Consider the following 17,312-nt stretch of genomic DNA (forward strand, 5'->3'; position numbering starts at 1 on the left):
GAGCTCTGCAAAGTATCGCATGGCACTGCTTAGGAAACATGGATTTTTGATGAAGAGTCCAAAATCAGCACCGCCAGAAATACAGAAGCGGTGAAATTCAACGGAGGCCTCGCAGCCACTGGAGCCTTCATCCAGAATGGGAACTGGTGCAGGCACAGTTACATTTAAAAGAATTGTAGCCTTTTCACACGAGAAGAAACTCACCCCTGGAGATTCTATAAAAATAGGCCCCGCTGGGAATCGAACCCAGGATCTCCTGCTTACTAGACAGACGCTTTGACCAGCTAAGCCACGGGACCGAATGCTGGCGCAATTTCTCGCCCCCACTCACTGATGTCTATCAGCTTCCGGTCACTGTCTTCTGGACTCTCAGGCCGTTTCTTATTTCTCCAGCTCTCTTGTCCATTCCGCCATATGTCCCATTGCTCTCTGTATCTCCCGCTTAATTTATCTCAGTGTCAATCTGTGAGGTGATTCTGAATGATTACCCTATGTTTGTGTCTTATCTATATATATAAATTGGTACTTCTGTCTGTCATTCTGTCTGTCATTCTGTCTGTCATTCTGTCATCGCCTGTGCGTCTGTCGGGCTATGCGCTCGAAAGTTACAGGGCGTACCTACGCGCGCGTTACCTCCAAAGAAAGCTTACGCTTCAGAGACGGTTTTAAGCGTATTTACTTTTCAGTCGGACGAAAAGTGTTCGCGCCTTATGCAAAAAACCTTCAGCAAAAAACCTTCAAAATTAAACTCATTATCTGCTAGCATTGATTGACTGACATCAAGGTTCCACCAATCCTGTTCCGTCACGATTGACCAATCCTACAGTACGGTCCCCTGATGGTTGGCCAATCGGTGTGTGTGTGGGCGGGACTATTCGTTTTCATCTCGGGGATGTGGCAGCCATTCTTTCACTAAGCTTCCAGCTCAAATGACTTCAGCTTCCAGCTATAACGACTTTCAAAGTTAGTATCTCTTTTAAAAGTAACATAAGATTTACCAAAAACGTTTTATAAGTACTTTCACTTTCATTTTTCAACCTTTTAAAAGGTAGACATACAGGGACACAGACAGGGCCCTAAGCTTGCCACTCGATTTAAAATGTTGCCCAGCACCAGATTCACAAAGGGACACAGACAGGGCCCCAAAGCCATAAGTAGTTTCACTTTCATTTTGCAAGCTTTTAAAAGGTAGACAGACAGGGACACACACAGGGCCCTAAAGCCTGCCACTCGATTTAAAATGTTGCCCAGCACCAGATTCACAAAGGGACACAGACAGGGCCCCAAAGCCTGGCACTCGATTTAAACCGCCTGCCCCAAAACAGCCCCGGCAACGCCGGGCTCCCCAGCTAGTATGAAATAAATGGGGGATCAGACAACTCTTCCTCTGACACTGGGGAACAAATAAGCCAACAGTTATACCACGATATTGTTTACTGTGATGCAGCAAATACAATATTCCAGCTTAAAAGTTTCAGTTTCAATTCTGTGCAAAATAAACTGTGACTCCAACGTGTTTCCAATAGCCTGCCTTTTAATCTGACGTCACAATCGCCACCATTGCACCTCAAGGTGATTCATAACTAATAAGCAGAGAAGTCAAGCACTGAAAGGGTATTTGTAGAAAGGGTTGTGAGACTGTGGAATGCACTGGTCCAGCAAGCAGCAGATTTAAAACAAGGTTTAAAAACCGGCAGCCTGTGGGAGGAAGGGGGCAGAGAGGCAACAGAGACACAGGAAACATCAACTTGGAAACTATTGACCCCGAATCTACTTTAAATCTCCCCACTGTATTTAAACCCATTTAATGTCAGATTCACAAATTGATGCATGTGAGCAATATAGGACATTTATCGCTGTCTCTGGTCTAAAATAACTGCTTTATTATTTGATCCCACCCGCTGCGTTTAGGCTCTACCCTGAATATTTATCTCCGACCTAGAATCAGTTTGTAATCTGGAGACAAGGTTTCTGCAGCCGGCGGGCAGGGAGCAGAGGCTGTGGCTGATCTGTGTCATGTGGAAGCAGAACACAATGTTTCTGCTGTTTATTTTCATTACACTGCAGAATATTCCACACTGTACTCAACATCTTACATACCGTTAAATATCGGAAGTTTTCTTTTATTGTAATGATCGCTGCGATTCTTCTGGACTTGCTGAATTTGCAGCAAATTAAATATCACGAAACCGTCATCGCCAACAATAAACAGGGTCAGCGATTTGAGAACTTAGTATCTTGGAGCCGACATTTTCGTGGCTGCGATGGCCGAGTGGTTAAGGCGTTGGACTTGAAATCCAATGGGGTTTCCCCGCGCAGGTTCGAGCCCTGCTCGCAGCGGGCTATCTCATTATGATAATTAACTACTTCAAATAATTTATTTTCTTCAATCTGCTCCCTCTTGGAGGATTTTGGAATTTTCAATGCCGGTTTTAAGGAAATTAAAGGATTGCCGAGACAACTGGATCACTTACTTCAAGAAGGTTTGCTGACCGAATTCCAAAAGTTATCTGCAGATTGTCTGGAAGCTCCAGATAAGGAGGCTTCGACAGTCTCTGAGGTACCTTCCCATACACTCGCTGCTGTCCGGTAGCATCAGTCTGTGTAACCGTGGGAGAGAGAGAATGGAAAGTCACTGGAAGGCTTGTTTCTGTCAGCAGCAATGGTACAAGAGCAGCCATTCTAAAGTGAAAAGCAGAACACATTCCAGGAGACAGTCCAGGAGACAGACAAACGGAGTGGAGATCTGGAAGACTGATCAGAAAAAAAACAAGGAGGACACCAACTCATAATTCATCTCTCCCTCTCCCGAAGCAGAAGAATTGAACATTCTGAGTTTTGAGTTGCACCACTGAGGTTGTACAAGTCTCTCTCTGTAAAACTTGTATTATTATGTCAATAAAACGATTTGTTTGAAAAGTTTGAAGCTTCATTTCCCAAGGAATTTTCTGAATCGGGCTGCATTGGTTCCGAAGGCCGGCTCTGCTTTCGCAGAGCTTGACTGTCGGGAGGTCTCGCAGGTCTAAATGTATCGACTGGTTTCAAAGCACCAACTCAGATTGGGGCGTATGGGACATGTGGCCCAGGAAGAGTGGTGGTAGCAGAGCACACTTAGCAGTTTACGTGGCTGAAAGTGAATGTTAGATTAAGGAAATACCGCAGGAAAATTATAATGAAATTGAAGGGGGAAAGTAAAGGAGAGCTATTGATTGTGGAAGGAAGAAAAGTCTGCGTTATGTTTCGGTTTGGAGCCGAAGTTGCTGCGGCCAGAATGCAGATTATTAATCACTATACGAGCACGGCACCACACATCAACAACTGGAGCTCTGCAAAGTATCGCATGGCACTGCTGAGGAAACATGGATTTTTGATGAAGAGTCCAAAATCAGCACCGCCAGAAATACAGAAGCGGTGAAATTCAACGGAGGCCTCGCAGCCACTGGAGCCTTCATCCAGAATGGGAACTGGTGCAGGCACAGTTACATTTAAAAGAATTGTAGCCTTTTCACACAAGAAGAAACTCACCCCTGGAGATTCTATAAAAATAGGCCCCGCTGGGAATCGAACCCAGGATCTCCTGTTTACGAGACAGACGCTTTGACCAGCTAAGCCACGGGACCGAATGCTGGCGCAATTTCTCGCCCCCACTCACTGATGTCTATCAGCTTCCGGTCACTGTCTTCTGGACTCTCAGGCCGTTTCTTATTTCTCCAGCTCTCTTGTCCATTCCGCCATATGTCCCATTGCTCTCTGTATCTCCCGCTTAATTTATCTCAGTGTCAATCTGTGAGGTGATTCTGAATGATTACCCTATGTTTGTGTCTTATCTATATATATAAATCGGTACTTCTGTCTGTCATTCTGTCTGTCATTCTGTCTGTCATTCTGTCATCGCCTGTGCGTCTGTCGGGCTATGCGCTCGAAAGTTACAGGGCGTACCTACGCGCGCGTTACCTCCAAAGAAAGCTTACGCTTCAGAGACGGTTTTAAGCGTATTTACTTTTCAGTCGGACGAAAAGTGTTCGCGCCTTATGCAAAAAACCTTCAGCAAAAAACCTTCAAAATTAAACTCATTATCTGCTAGCATTGATTGACTGACATCAAGGTTCCACCAATCCTGTTCCGTCACGATTGACCAATCCTACAGTACGGTCCCCTGATGGTTGGCCAATCGGTGTGTGTGTGGGCGGGACTATTCGTTTTCATCTCGGGGATGTGGCAGCCATTCTTTCACTAAGCTTCCAGCTCAAATGACTTCAGCTTCCAGCTATAACGACTTTCAAAGTTAGTATCTCTTTTAAAAGTAACATAAGATTTACCAAAAACGTTTAATAAGTACTTTCACTTTCATTTTTCAACCTTTTAAAAGGTAGACATACAGGGACACAGACAGGGCCCTAAGCCTGCTCGATTTAAAATGTTGCCCAGCACCAGATTCACAAAGGGACACAGACAGGGCCCCAAAGCCATAAGTAGTTTCACTTTCATTTTGCAAGCTTTTAAAAGGTAGACAGACAGGGACACACACAGGGCCCTAAAGCCTGCCACTCGAATTAAAATGTTGCCCAGCACCAGATTCACAAAGGGACACAGACAGGGCCCCAAAGCCTGGCACTCGATTTAAACCGCCTGCCCCAAAACAGCCCCGGCAACGCCGGGCTCCCCAGCTAGTATGAAATAAATGGGAGGATCACACAACTCTTCCTCTGACACTGGGGAACAAATAAGCCAACAGTTATACCACGATATTGTTTACTGTGATGCAGCAAATACAATATTCCAGCTTAAAAGTTTCAGTTTCAATTCTGTGCAAAAGAAACTGTGACTCCAACGTGTTTCCAATAGCCTGCCTTTTAATCTGACGTCACAATCGCCACCATTGCACCTCAAGGTGATTCATAACTAATAAGCAGAGAAGTCAAGCACTGAAAGGGTATTTGTAGAAAGGGTTGTGAGACTGTGGAATGCACTGGTCCAGCAAGCAGCAGATTTAAAACAAGGTTTAAAAACCGGCAGCCTGTGGGAGGAAGGGGGCAGAGAGGCAAGAGAGACACAGGAAAGATCAACTTGGAAACTATTGACCCCGAATCTACTTTAAATCCCCCCACTGTATTTAAACCCATTTAATGTCAGATTCACAAATTGATGCATGTGAGCAATATAGGACATTTATCGCTGTCTCTGGTCTAAAATAACTGCTTTATTATTTGATCCCACCCGCTGCGTTTAGGCTCTACCCTGAATATTTATCTCCGACCTAGAATCAGTTTGTAATCTGGAGACAAGGTTTCTGCAGCCGGCGGGCAAGGAGCAGAGGCTGTGGCTGATCTGTGTCATGTGGGAGCAGAACACAATGTTTCTGCTGTTTATTTTCATTACCCTGCAGAATATTCCATACTGTTCTCAACATCTTACATACCGTTAAATATCGGAAGTTTTCTTTTATTGTAATGATCGCTGCGATTCTTCTGGACTTGCTGAATTTGCAGCAAATTAAATATCACGAAACCGTCATCGCCAACAATAAACAGGGTCAGCGATTTGAGAACTTAGTATCTTGGAGCCGACATTTTCGCGGCTGCGATGGCCGAGTGGTTAAGGCGTTGGACTTGAAATCCAATGGGGTTTCCCCGCGCAGGTTCGAGCCCTGCTCGCAGCGGGCTATCTCATTATGATAATTAACTACTTCAAATAATTTATTTTCTTCAATCTGCTCCCTCTTGGAGGATTTTGGAATTTTCAATGCCGGTTTTAAGGAAACTAAAGGATTGCCGAGACAACTGGATCACTTACTTCAAGAAGGTTTGCTGACCGAATTCCAAAAGTTATCTGCAGATTGTCTGGAAGCTCCAGATAAGGAGGCCTCGACAGTCTCTGAGGTACCTTCCCATACACTCGCTGCTGTCCGGTAGCATCAGTCTGTGTAACCGTGGGAGAGAGAGAATGGAAAGTCACTGGAAGGCTTGTTTCTGTCAGCAGCAATGGTACAAGAGCAGCCATTCTAAAGTGAAAAGCAGGAGACAGTCCAGGAGACAGACAAACGGAGTGGAGATCTGGAAGACTGACCAGAAAAAAAACAAGGAGGACACCAACTCATAATTCATCTCTCCCTCTCCCGAAGCAGAAGAATTGAACATTCTGAGTTTTGAGTTGCACCACTGAGGTTGTACAAGTCTCTCTCTGTAAAACTTGTATTATTATGTCAATAAAACGATTTGTTTGAAAAGTTTGAAGCTTCATTTCCCAAGGAATTTTCTGAATCGGGCTGCATTGGTTCCGAAGGCCGGCTCTGCTTTCGCAGAGCTTGACTGTCGGGAGGTCTCGCAGGTCTAAATGTATCGACTGGTTTCAAAGCACCAACTCAGATTGGGGCGTATGGGACATGTGGCCCAGGAAGAGTGGTGGTAGCAGAGCACACTTAGCAGTTTAAGTGGCTGAAAGTGAATGTTAGATTAAGGAAATACCGCAGGAAAATTATAATGAAATTGAAGGGGGAAAGTAAAGGAGAGCTATTGATTGTGGAAGGAAGAAAAGTCTGCGTTATGTTTCGGTTTGGAGCCGAAGTTGCTGCGGCCAGAATGCAGATTATTAATCACTATACGAGCACGGCACCACACATCAACAACTGGAGCTCTGCAAAGTATCGCATGGCACTGCTTAGGAAACATGGATTTTTGATGAAGAGTCCAAAATCAGCACCGCCAGAAATACAGAAGCGGTGAAATTCAACGGAGGCCTCGCAGCCACTGGAGCCTTCATCCAGAATGGGAACTGGTGCAGGCACAGTTACATTTAAAAGAATTGTAGCCTTTTCACACGAGAAGAAACTCACCCCTGGAGATTCTATAAAAATAGGCCCCGCTGGGAATCGAACCCAGGATCTCCTGCTTACTAGACAGACGCTTTGACCAGCTAAGCCACGGGACCGAATGCTGGCGCAATTTCTCGCCCCCACTCACTGATGTCTATCAGCTTCCGGTCACTGTCTTCTGGACTCTCAGGCCGTTTCTTATTTCTCCAGCTCTCTTGTCCATTCCGCCATATGTCCCATTGCTCTCTGTATCTCCCGCTTAATTTATCTCAGTGTCAATCTGTGAGGTGATTCTGAATGATTACCCTATGTTTGTGTCTTATCTATATATATAAATCGGTACTTCTGTCTGTCATTCTGTCTGTCATTCTGTCTGTCATTCTGTCATCGCCTGTGCGTCTGTCGGGCTATGCGCTCGAAAGTTACAGGGCGTACCTACGCGCGCGTTACCTCCAAAGAAAGCTTACGCTTCAGAGACGGTTTTAAGCGTATTTACTTTTCAGTCGGACGAAAAGTGTTTGCGCCTTATGCAAAAAACCTTCAGCAAAAAACCTTCAAAATTAAACTCATTATCTGCTAGCATTGATTGACTGACATCAAGGTTCCACCAATCCTGTTCCGTCACGATTGACCAATCCTACAGTACGGTCCCCTGATGGTTGGCCAATCGGTGTGTGTGTGGGCGGGACTATTCGTTTTCATCTCGGGGATGTGGCAGCCATTCTTTCACTAAGCTTCCAGCTCAAATGACTTCAGCTTCCAGCTATAACGACTTTCAAAGTTAGTATCTCTTTTAAAAGTAACATAAGATTTACCAAAAACGTTTTATAAGTACTTTCACTTTCATTTTTCAACCTTTTAAAAGGTAGACATACAGGGACACAGACAGGGCCCTAAGCCTGCCACTCGATTTAAAATGTTGCCCAGCACCAGATTCACAAAGGGACACAGACAGGGCCCCAAAGCCATAAGTAGTTTCACTTTCATTTTGCAAGCTTTTAAAAGGTAGACAGACAGGGACACACACAGGGCCCTAAAGCCTGCCACTCGATTTAAAATGTTGCCCAGCACCAGATTCACAAAGGGACACAGACAGGGCCCCAAAGCCTGGCACTCGATTTAAACCGCCTGCCCCAAAACAGCCCCGGCAACGCCGGGCTCCCCAGCTAGTATGAAATAAATGGGGGGATCAGACAACTCTTCCTCTGACACTGGGGAACAAATAAGCCAACAGTTATACCACGATATTGTTTACTGTGATGCAGCAAATACAATATTCCAGCTTAAAAGTTTCAGTTTCAATTCTGTGCAAAAGAAACTGTGACTCCAACGTGTTTCCAATAGCCTGCCTTTTAATCTGACGTCACAATCGCCACCATTGCATCTCAAGGTGATTCATAACTAATAAGCAGAGAAGTCAAGCACTGAAAGGGTATTTGTAGAAAGGTTTGTGAGACTGTGGAATGCACTGGTCCAGCAAGCAGCAGATTTAAAACAAGGTTTAAAAACCGGCAGCCTGTGGGAGGAAGGGGGCAGAGAGGCAAGAGAGACACAGGAAAGATCAACTTGGAAACTATTGACCCCGAATCTACTTTAAATCCCCCCACTATATTTAAACCCATTTAATGTCAGATTCACAAATTGATGCATGTGAGCAATATAGGACATTTATCGCTGTCTCTGGTCTAAAATAACTGCTTTATTATTTGATCCCACCCGCTGCGTTTAGGCTCTACCCTGAATATTTATCTCCGACCTAGAATCAGTTTGTAATCTGGAGACAAGGTTTCTGCAGCCGGCGGGCAAGGAGCAGAGGCTGTGGCTGATCTGTGTCATGTGGGAGCAGAACACAATGTTTCTGCTGTTTATTTTCATTACCCTGCAGAATATTCCATACTGTTCTCAACATCTTACATACCGTTAAATATCGGAAGTTTTCTTTTATTGTAATGATCGCTGCGATTCTTCTGGACTTGCTGAATTTGCAGCAAATTAAATATCACGAAACCGTCATCGCCAACAATAAACAGGGTCAGCGATTTGAGAACTTATTATCTTGGAGCCGACATTTTTGCGGCGGCGATGGCCGAGTGGTTAAGGCGTTGGACTTGAAATCCAATGGGGTTTCTCCGCGCAGGTTCGAGCCCTGCTCGCAGCGGGCTATCTCATTATGATAATTAACTACTTCAAATAATTTATTTTCTTCAATCTGCTCCCTCTTGGAGGATTTTGGAATTTTCAATGCCGGTTTTAAGGAAACTAAAGGATTGCCGAGACAACTGGATCACTTACTTCAAGAAGGTTTGCTGACCGAATTCCAAAAGTTATCTGCAGATTGTCTGGAAGCTCCAGATAAGGAGGCCTCGACAGTCTCTGAGGTACCTTCCCATACACTCGCTGCTGTCCGGTAGCATCAGTCTGTGAAACCGTGGGAGAGAGAGAATGGAAAGTCACTGGAAGGCTTGTTTCTGTCAGCAGCAATGGTACAAGAGCAGCCATTCTAAAGTGAAAAGCGGAACACATTCCAGGAGACAGTCCAGGAGACAGACAAACGGAGTGGAGATCTGGAAGACTGACCAGAAAAAAAACAAGGTGGACACCAACTCATAATTCATCTCTCCCTCTCCCGAAGCAGAAGAATTGAACATTCTGAGTTTTGAGTTGCACCACTGAGGTTGTACAAGTCTCTCTCTGTAAAACTTGTATTATTATGTCAATAAAACGATTTGTTTGAAAAGTTTGAAGCTTCATTTCCCAAGGAATTTTCTGAATCGGGCTGCATTGGTTCCGAAGGCCGGCTCTGCTTTCGCAGAGCTTGACTGTCGGGAGGTCTCGCAGGTCTAAATGTATCGACTGGTTTCAAAGCACCAACTCAGATTGGGGCGTATGGGACATGTGGCCCAGGAAGAGTGGTGGTAGCAGAGCACACTTAGCAGTTTAAGTGGCTGAAAGTGAATGTTAGATTAAGGAAATACCGCAGGAAAATTATAATGAAATTGAAGGGGGAAAGTAAAGGAGAGCTATTGATTGTGGAAGGAAGAAAAGTCTTCGTTATGTTTCGGTTTGGAGCCGAAGTTGCTGCGGCCAGAATTCAGATTATTAATCACTATACGAGCACGGCACCACACATCAACAACTGGAGCTCTGCAAAGTATCGCATGGCACTGCTTAGGAAACATGGATTTTTGATGAAGAGTCCAAAATCAGCACCGCCAGAAATACAGAAGCGGTGAAATTCAACGGAGGCCTCGCAGCCACTGGAGCCTTCATCCAGAATGGGAACTGGTGCAGGCACAGTTACATTTAAAAGAATTGTAGCCTTTTCACACGAGAAGAAACTCACCCCTGGAGATTCTATAAAAATAGGCCCCGCTGGGAATCGGACCCAGGATCTCCTGTTTACTAGACAGACGCTTTGACCAGCTAAGCCACGGGACCGAATGCTGGCACAATTTCTCGCCCCCACTCACTGATGTCTATCAGCTTCCGGTCACTGTCTTCTGGACTCTCAGGCCGTTTCTTATTTCTCCAGCTCTCTTGTCCATTCCGCCATATGTCCCATTGCTCTCTGTATCTCCCGCTTAATTTATCTCAGTGTCAATCTGTGAGGTGATTCTGAATGATTACCCTATGTTTGTGTCTTATCTATATATATAAATCGGTACTTCTGTCTGTCATTCTGTCTGTCATTCTGTCATCGCCTGTGCGTCTGTCGGGCTATGCGCTCGAAAGTTACAGGGCGTACATACGCGCGCGTTACCTCCAAAGAAAGCTTACGCTTCAGAGACGCTTTTAAGCGTATTTACTTTTCAGTCGGACGAAAAGTGTTCGCGCCTTATGCAAAAAACCTTCAGCAAAAAACCTTCAAAATTAAACTCATTATCTGCTAGCATTGATTGACTGACATCAAGGTTCCACCAATCCTGTTCCGTCACGATTGACCAATCCTACAGTACGGTCCCCTGATGGTTGGCCAATCGGTGTGTGTGTGGGCGGGACTATTCGTTTTCATCTCGGTGATGTGGCAGCCATTCTTTCACTAAGCTTCCAGCTCAAATGACTTCAGCTTCCAGCTATAACGACTTTCAAAGTTAGTATCTCTTTTAAAAGTAACATAAGATTTACCAAAAACGTTTTATAAGTACTTTCACTTTCATTTTTCAACCTTTTAAAAGGTAGACATACAGGGACACAGACAGGGCCCTAAGCTTGCCACTCGATTTAAAATGTTGCCCAGCACCAGATTCACAAAGGGACACAGACAGGGCCCCAAAGCCATAAGTAGTTTCACTTTCATTTTGCAAGCTTTTAAAAGGTAGACAGACAGGGACACACACAGGGCCCTAAAGCCTGCCTCTCGATTTAAAATGTTGCCCAGCACCAGATTCACAAAGGGACACAGACAGGGCCCCAAAGCCTGGCACTCGATTTAAACCGCCTGCCCCAAAACAGCCCCGGCAACGCCGGGCTCCCCAGCTAGTATGAAATAAATGGGGGGATCAGACAACTCTTCCTCTGACACTGGGGAACAAATAAGCCAACAGTTATACCACGATATTGTTTACTGTGATGCAGCAAATACAATATTCCAGCTTAAAAGTTTCAGTTTCAATTCTGTGCAAAATAAACTGTGACTCCAACGTGTTTCCAATAGCCTGCCTTTTAATCTGACGTCACAATCGCCACCATTGCACCTCAAGGTGATTCATAACTAATAAGCAGAGAAGTCAAGCACTGAAAGGGTATTTGTAGAAAGGGTTGTGAGACTGTGGAATGCACTGGTCCAGCAAGCAGCAGATTTAAAACAAGGTTTAAAAACCGGCAGCCTGTGGGAGGAAGGGGGCAGAGAGGCAAGAGAGACACAGGAAACATCAACTTGGAAACTATTGACCCCGAATCTACTTTAAATCTCCCCACTGTATTTAAACCCATTTAATGTCAGATTCACAAATTGATGCATGTGAGCAATATAGGACATTTATCGCTGTCTCTGGTCTAAAATAACTGCTTTATTATTTGATCCCACCCGCTGCGTTTAGGCTCTACCCTGAATATTTATCTCCGACCTAGAATCAGTTTGTAATCTGGAGACAAGGTTTCTGCAGCCGGCGGGCAGGGAGCAGAGGCTGTGGCTGATCTGAGTCATGTGGGAGCAGAACACAATGTTTCTGCTGTTTATTTTCATTACCCTGCAGAATATTCCATACTGTTCTCAACATCTTACATACCGTTAAATATCGGAAGTTTTCTTTTATTGTAATGATCGCTGCGATTCTTCTGGACTTGTTGAATTTGCAGCAAATTAAATATCACGAAACCGTCATCGCCAACAATAAACAGGGTCAGCGATTTGAGAACTTAGTATCTTGTAGCCGACATTTTCGCGGCTGCGATGGCCGAGTGGTTAAGGCGTTGGACTTGAAATCCAATAGAGTTTCCCTGCGCAGGTTCGAGCCCTGCTCGCAGCGGGCTATCTCATTATGATAATTAACTACTTCAAAAAGTTTATTTTCTTCAATCTGCTCCCTCTTGGAGGATTTTGGAATTTTCAATGCCGGTTTTAAGGAAACTAAAAGATTGCCGAGACAACTGGATCACTTACTTCAAGAAGGTTTGCTGACCGAATTCCAAAAGTTATCTGCAGTTTGTCTGGAAGCTCCAGATAAGGAGGCTTCGACAGTCTCTGAGGTACCTTCCCATACACTCGCTGCTGTCCGGTAGCATCAGTCTGTGTAACCGTGGGAGAGAGAGAATGGAAAGTCACTGGAAGGCTTGTTTCTGTCAGCAGCAATGGTACAAGAGCAGCCATTCTAAAGTGAAAAGCGGAACACATTCCAGGAGACAGTCCAGGAGACAGACAAACGGAGTGGAGATCTGGAAGACTGACCAGAAAAAAAACAAGGAGGACACCAACTCATAATTCATCTCTCCCTCTCCCGAAGCAGAAGAATTGAACATTCTGAGTTTTGAATTGCACCACTGAGGTTGTACAAGTCTCTCTCTGTAAAACTTGTATTATTATGTCAATAAAACGATTTGTTTGAAAAGTTTGAAGCTTCATTTCCCAAGGAATTTTCTGAATCGGGCTGCATTGGTTCCGAAGGCCGGCTCTGCTTTCGCAGAGCTTGACTGTCGGGAGGTCTCGCAGGTCTAAATGTATCGACTGGTTTCAAAGCACCAACTCAGATTGGGGCGTATGGGACATGTGGCCCAGGAAGAGTGGTGGTAGCAGAGCACACTTAGCAGTTTAAGTGGCTGAAAGTGAATGTTAGATTAAGGAAATACCGCAGGAAAATTATAATGAAATTGAAGGGGGAAAGTAAAGGAGAGCTATTGATTGTGGAAGGAAGAAAAGTCTGCGTTATGTTTCGGTTTGGAGCCGAAGTTGCTGCGGCCAGAATGCAGATTATTAATCACTATACGAGCACGGCACCACACATCAACAACTGGAGCTCTGCAAAGTATCGCATGGCACTGCTTAGGAAACATGGATTTTTGATGAAGAGTCCAAAATCAGCACCGCCAGAAATACAGAAGCGGTGAAATTCAACGGAGGCCTCGCAGCCACTGGAGCCTTCATCCAGAATGGGAACTGGTGCAGGCACAGTTACATTTAAAAGAATTGTAGCCTTTTCACACGAGAAGAAACTCACCCCTGGAGATTCTATAAAAATAGGCCCCGCTGGGAATCGAACCCAGGATCTCCTGTTTACTAGACAGACGCTTTGACCAGCTAAGCCACGGGACCGAATGCTGGCGCAATTTCTCGCCCCCACTCACTGATGTCTATCAGCTTCCGTTCACTGTCTTCTGGACTCTCAGGCCGTTTCTTATTTCTCCAGCTCTCTTGTCCATTCCGCCATATGTCCCATTGCTCTCTGTATCTCCCGCTTAATTTATCTCAGTGTCAATCTGTGAGGTGATTCTGAATGATTACCCTATGTTTGTGTCTTATCTATATATATAAATCGGTACTTCTGTCTGTCATTCTGTCTGTCATTCTGTCTGTCATTCTGTCATCGCCTGTGCGTCTGTCGGGCTATGCGCTCGAAAGTTACAGGGCGTACCTACGCGCGCGTTACCTCCAAAGAAAGCTTACGCTTCAGATACGGTTTTAAGCGTATTTACTTTTCAGTCGGACGAAAAGTGTTCGCGCCTTATGCAAAAAACCTTCAGCAAAAAACCTTCAAAATTAAACTCATTATCTGCTAGCATTGATTGACTGACATCAAGGTTCCACCAATCCTGTTCCGTCACGATTGACCAATCCTACAGTACGGTCCCCTGATGGTTGGCCAATCGGTGTGTGTGTGGGCGGGACTATTCGTTTTCATCTCGGGGATGTGGCAGCCATTCTTTCACTAAGCTTCCAGCTCAAATGACTTCAGCTTCCAGCTATAACGACTTTCAAAGTTAGTATCTCTTTTAAAAGTAACATAAGATTTACCAAAAACGTTTTATAAGTACTTTCACTTTCATTTTTCAACCTTTTAAAAGGTAGACATACAGGGACACAGACAGGGCCCTAAGCTTGCCACTCGATTTAAAATGTTGCCCAGCACCAGATTCACAAAGGGACACAGACAGGGCCCCAAAGCCATAAGTAGTTTCACTTTCATTTTGCAAGCTTTTAAAAGGTAGACAGACAGGGACACACACAGGGCCCTAAAGCCTGCCACTCGATTTAAAATGTTGCCCAGCACCAGATTCACAAAGGGACACAGACAGGGCCCCAAAGCCTGGCACTCGATTTAAACCGCCTGCCCCAAAACAGCCCCGGCAACGCCGGGCTCCCCAGCTAGTATGAAATAAATGGGGGGATCAGACAACTCTTCCTCTGACACTGGGGAACAAATAAGCCAACAGTTATACCACGATATTGTTTACTGTGATGCAGCAAATACAATATTCCAGCTTAAAAGTTTCAGTTTCAATTCTGTGCAAAAGAAACTGTGACTCCAACGTGTTTCCAATAGCCTGCCTTTTAATCTGACGTCACAATCGCCACCATTGCACCTCAAGGTGATTCATAACTAATAAGCAGAGAAGTCAAGCACTGAAAGGGTATTTGTAGAAAGGGTTGTGAGACTGTGGAATGCACTGGTCCAGCAAGCAGCAGATTTAAAACAAGGTTTAAAAACCGGCAGCCTGTGGGAGGAAGGGGGCAGAGAGGCAAGAGAGACACAGGAAAGATCAACTTGGAAACTATTGACCCCGAATCTACTTTAAATCCCCCCACTGTATTTAAACCCATTTAATGTCAGATTCACAAATTGATGCATGTGAGCAATATAGGACATTTATCGCTGTCTCTGGTCTAAAATAACTGCTTTATTATTGATGCGCCATCAATTACTCAAAAGACTGAGGTTGAGCGAGTAACAATCAGGCTTTTATTAACTAAAGAATGAAGGTCTTGTCTCGAGTGGTCGACCCGTCCAGAATACTAAGGGACTGGGAGGTAGTCACTTATATACCTGGAATAGTGGGAGGAGTCAGCCGAGGCATGTCCAGACCTGTACCTAGTGGAATACACATACAGACACAGACAGGTATGACAGTGGTTTACCACAATTATTTGATCCCACCCGCTGCGTTTAGGCTCTACCCTGAATATTTATCTCCGACCTAGAATCAGTTTGTAATCTGGAGACAAGGTTTCTGCAGCCGGCGGGCAAGGAGCAGAGGCTGTGGCTGATCTGTGTCATGTGGGAGCAGAACACAATGTTTCTGCTGTTTATTTTCATTACCCTGCAGAATATTCCATACTGTTCTCAACATCTTACATACCGTTAAATATCGGAAGTTTTCTTTTATTGTAATGATCGCTGCGATTCTTCTGGACTTGCTGAATTTGCAGCAAATTAAATATCACGAAACCGTCATCGCCAACAATAAACAGGGTCAGCGATTTGAGAACTTAGTATCTTGGAGCCGACATTTTCGCGGCTGCGATGGCCGAGTGGTTAAGGCGTTGGACTTGAAATCCAATGGGGTTTCCCCGCGCAGGTTCGAGCCCTGCTCGCAGCGGGCTATCTCATTATGATAATTAACTACTTCAAATAATTTATTTTCTTCAATCTGCTCCCTCTTGGAGGATTTTGGAATTTTCAATGCCGGTTTTAAGGAAACTAAAGGATTGCCGAGACAACTGGATCACTTACTTCAAGAAGGTTTGCTGACCGAATTCCAAAAGTTATCTGCAGATTGTCTGGAAGCTCCAGATAAGGAGGCCTCGACAGTCTCTGAGGTAACTTCCCATACACTCGCTGCTGTCCGGTAGCATCAGTCTGTGTAACCGTGGGAGAGAGAGAATGGAAAGTCACTGGAAGGCTTGTTTCTGTCAGCAGCAATGGTACAAGAGCAGCCATTCTAAAGTGAAAAGCGGAACACATTCCAGGAGACAATCCAGGAGACAGACAAACGGAGTGGAGATCTGGAAGACTGACCAGAAAAAAAACAAGGAGGACACCAACTCATAATTCATCTCTCCCTCTCCCGAAGCAGAAGAATTGAACATTCTGAGTTTTGAGTTGCACCACTGAGGTTGTACAAGTCTCTCTCTGTAAAACTTGTATTATTATGTCAATAAAACGATTTGTTTGAAAAGTTTGAAGCTTCATTTCCCAAGGAATTTTCTGAATCGGGCTGCATTGGTTCCGAAGGCCGGTTCTGCTTTCGCAGAGCTTGACTGTCGGGAGGTCTCGCAGGTCTAAATGTATCGACTGGTTTCAAAGCACCAACTCAGATTGGGGCGTATGGGACATGTGGCCCAGGAAGAGTGGTGGTAGCAGAGCACACTTAGCAGTTTAAGTGGCTGAAAGTGAATGTTAGATTAAGGAAATACAGCAGGAAAATTATAATGAAATTGAAGGGGGAAAGTAAAGGAGAGCTATTGATTGTGGAAGGAAGAAAAGTCTGCGTTATGTTTCGGTTTGGAGCCGAAGTTGCTGCGGCCAGAATGCAGATTATTAATCACTATACGAGCACGGCACCACACATCAACAACTGGAGCTCTGCAAAGTATCGCATGGCACTGCTTAGGAAACATGGATTTTTGATGAAGAGTCCAAAATCAGCACCGCCAGAAATACAGAAGCTGTGAAATTCAACGGAGGCCTCGCAGCCACTGGAGCCTTCATCCAGAATGGGAACTGGTGCAGGCACAGTTACATTTAAAAGAATTGTAGCCTTTTCACACGAGAAGAAACTCACCCCTGGAGATTCTATAAAAATAGGCCCCGCTGGGAATCGAACCCAGGATCTCCTGTTTACTAGACAGACGCTTTGACCAGCTAAGCCACGGGACCGAATGCTGGCACAATTTCTCGCCCCCACTCACTGATGTCTATCAGCTTCCGGTCACTGTCTTCTGGACTCTCAGGCCGTTTCTTATTTCTCCAGCTCTCTTGTCCATTCCGCCATATGTCCCATTGCTCTCTGTATCTCCCGCTTAATTTATCTCAGTGTCAATCTGTGAGGTGATTCTGAATGATTACCC

General features: G+C 44.9%; 11 non-coding genes across 11 annotated transcripts; 5 read left to right on the forward strand and 6 right to left on the reverse strand.

Moving 5' to 3' along the window:
• Nucleotides 1-225: 225 nt before the first annotated feature.
• On the reverse strand, nucleotides 226-299 carry trnat-agu (transfer RNA threonine (anticodon AGU)). The gene has a single exon. It is a non-coding gene; the product is annotated as a tRNA-Thr (tRNA).
• A 1,959-nt stretch (nucleotides 300-2,258) lies between these two features.
• On the forward strand, nucleotides 2,259-2,340 carry trnas-uga (transfer RNA serine (anticodon UGA)). The gene has a single exon. It is a non-coding gene; the product is annotated as a tRNA-Ser (tRNA).
• A 1,206-nt stretch (nucleotides 2,341-3,546) lies between these two features.
• Nucleotides 3,547-3,620, reverse strand: trnat-cgu (transfer RNA threonine (anticodon CGU)). The gene has a single exon. It is a non-coding gene; the product is annotated as a tRNA-Thr (tRNA).
• A 1,957-nt stretch (nucleotides 3,621-5,577) lies between these two features.
• On the forward strand, nucleotides 5,578-5,659 carry trnas-uga (transfer RNA serine (anticodon UGA)). Its single transcript has one exon. It is a non-coding gene; the product is annotated as a tRNA-Ser (tRNA).
• Nucleotides 5,660-6,853: 1,194 nt separating this feature from the next.
• Nucleotides 6,854-6,927, reverse strand: trnat-agu (transfer RNA threonine (anticodon AGU)). Its single transcript has one exon. It is a non-coding gene; the product is annotated as a tRNA-Thr (tRNA).
• A 1,960-nt stretch (nucleotides 6,928-8,887) lies between these two features.
• Nucleotides 8,888-8,969, forward strand: trnas-uga (transfer RNA serine (anticodon UGA)). The gene has a single exon. It is a non-coding gene; the product is annotated as a tRNA-Ser (tRNA).
• A 1,206-nt stretch (nucleotides 8,970-10,175) lies between these two features.
• On the reverse strand, nucleotides 10,176-10,249 carry trnat-agu (transfer RNA threonine (anticodon AGU)). Its single transcript has one exon. It is a non-coding gene; the product is annotated as a tRNA-Thr (tRNA).
• A 1,948-nt stretch (nucleotides 10,250-12,197) lies between these two features.
• Nucleotides 12,198-12,279, forward strand: trnas-uga (transfer RNA serine (anticodon UGA)). Its single transcript has one exon. It is a non-coding gene; the product is annotated as a tRNA-Ser (tRNA).
• A 1,206-nt stretch (nucleotides 12,280-13,485) lies between these two features.
• trnat-agu (transfer RNA threonine (anticodon AGU)) lies at nucleotides 13,486-13,559 on the reverse strand. The gene has a single exon. It is a non-coding gene; the product is annotated as a tRNA-Thr (tRNA).
• Nucleotides 13,560-15,759: 2,200 nt separating this feature from the next.
• trnas-uga (transfer RNA serine (anticodon UGA)) lies at nucleotides 15,760-15,841 on the forward strand. The gene has a single exon. It is a non-coding gene; the product is annotated as a tRNA-Ser (tRNA).
• A 1,206-nt stretch (nucleotides 15,842-17,047) lies between these two features.
• On the reverse strand, nucleotides 17,048-17,121 carry trnat-agu (transfer RNA threonine (anticodon AGU)). The gene has a single exon. It is a non-coding gene; the product is annotated as a tRNA-Thr (tRNA).
• Nucleotides 17,122-17,312: the final 191 nt, after the last annotated feature.

This window comes from Somniosus microcephalus, unplaced genomic scaffold (genome assembly GCF_052327205.1).
Source record: "Somniosus microcephalus isolate GS21.2 unplaced genomic scaffold, FLI_Smic_1.0 unresolved_chr1, whole genome shotgun sequence".
Classification (NCBI taxonomy): domain Eukaryota; kingdom Metazoa; phylum Chordata; class Chondrichthyes; order Squaliformes; family Somniosidae; genus Somniosus; species Somniosus microcephalus.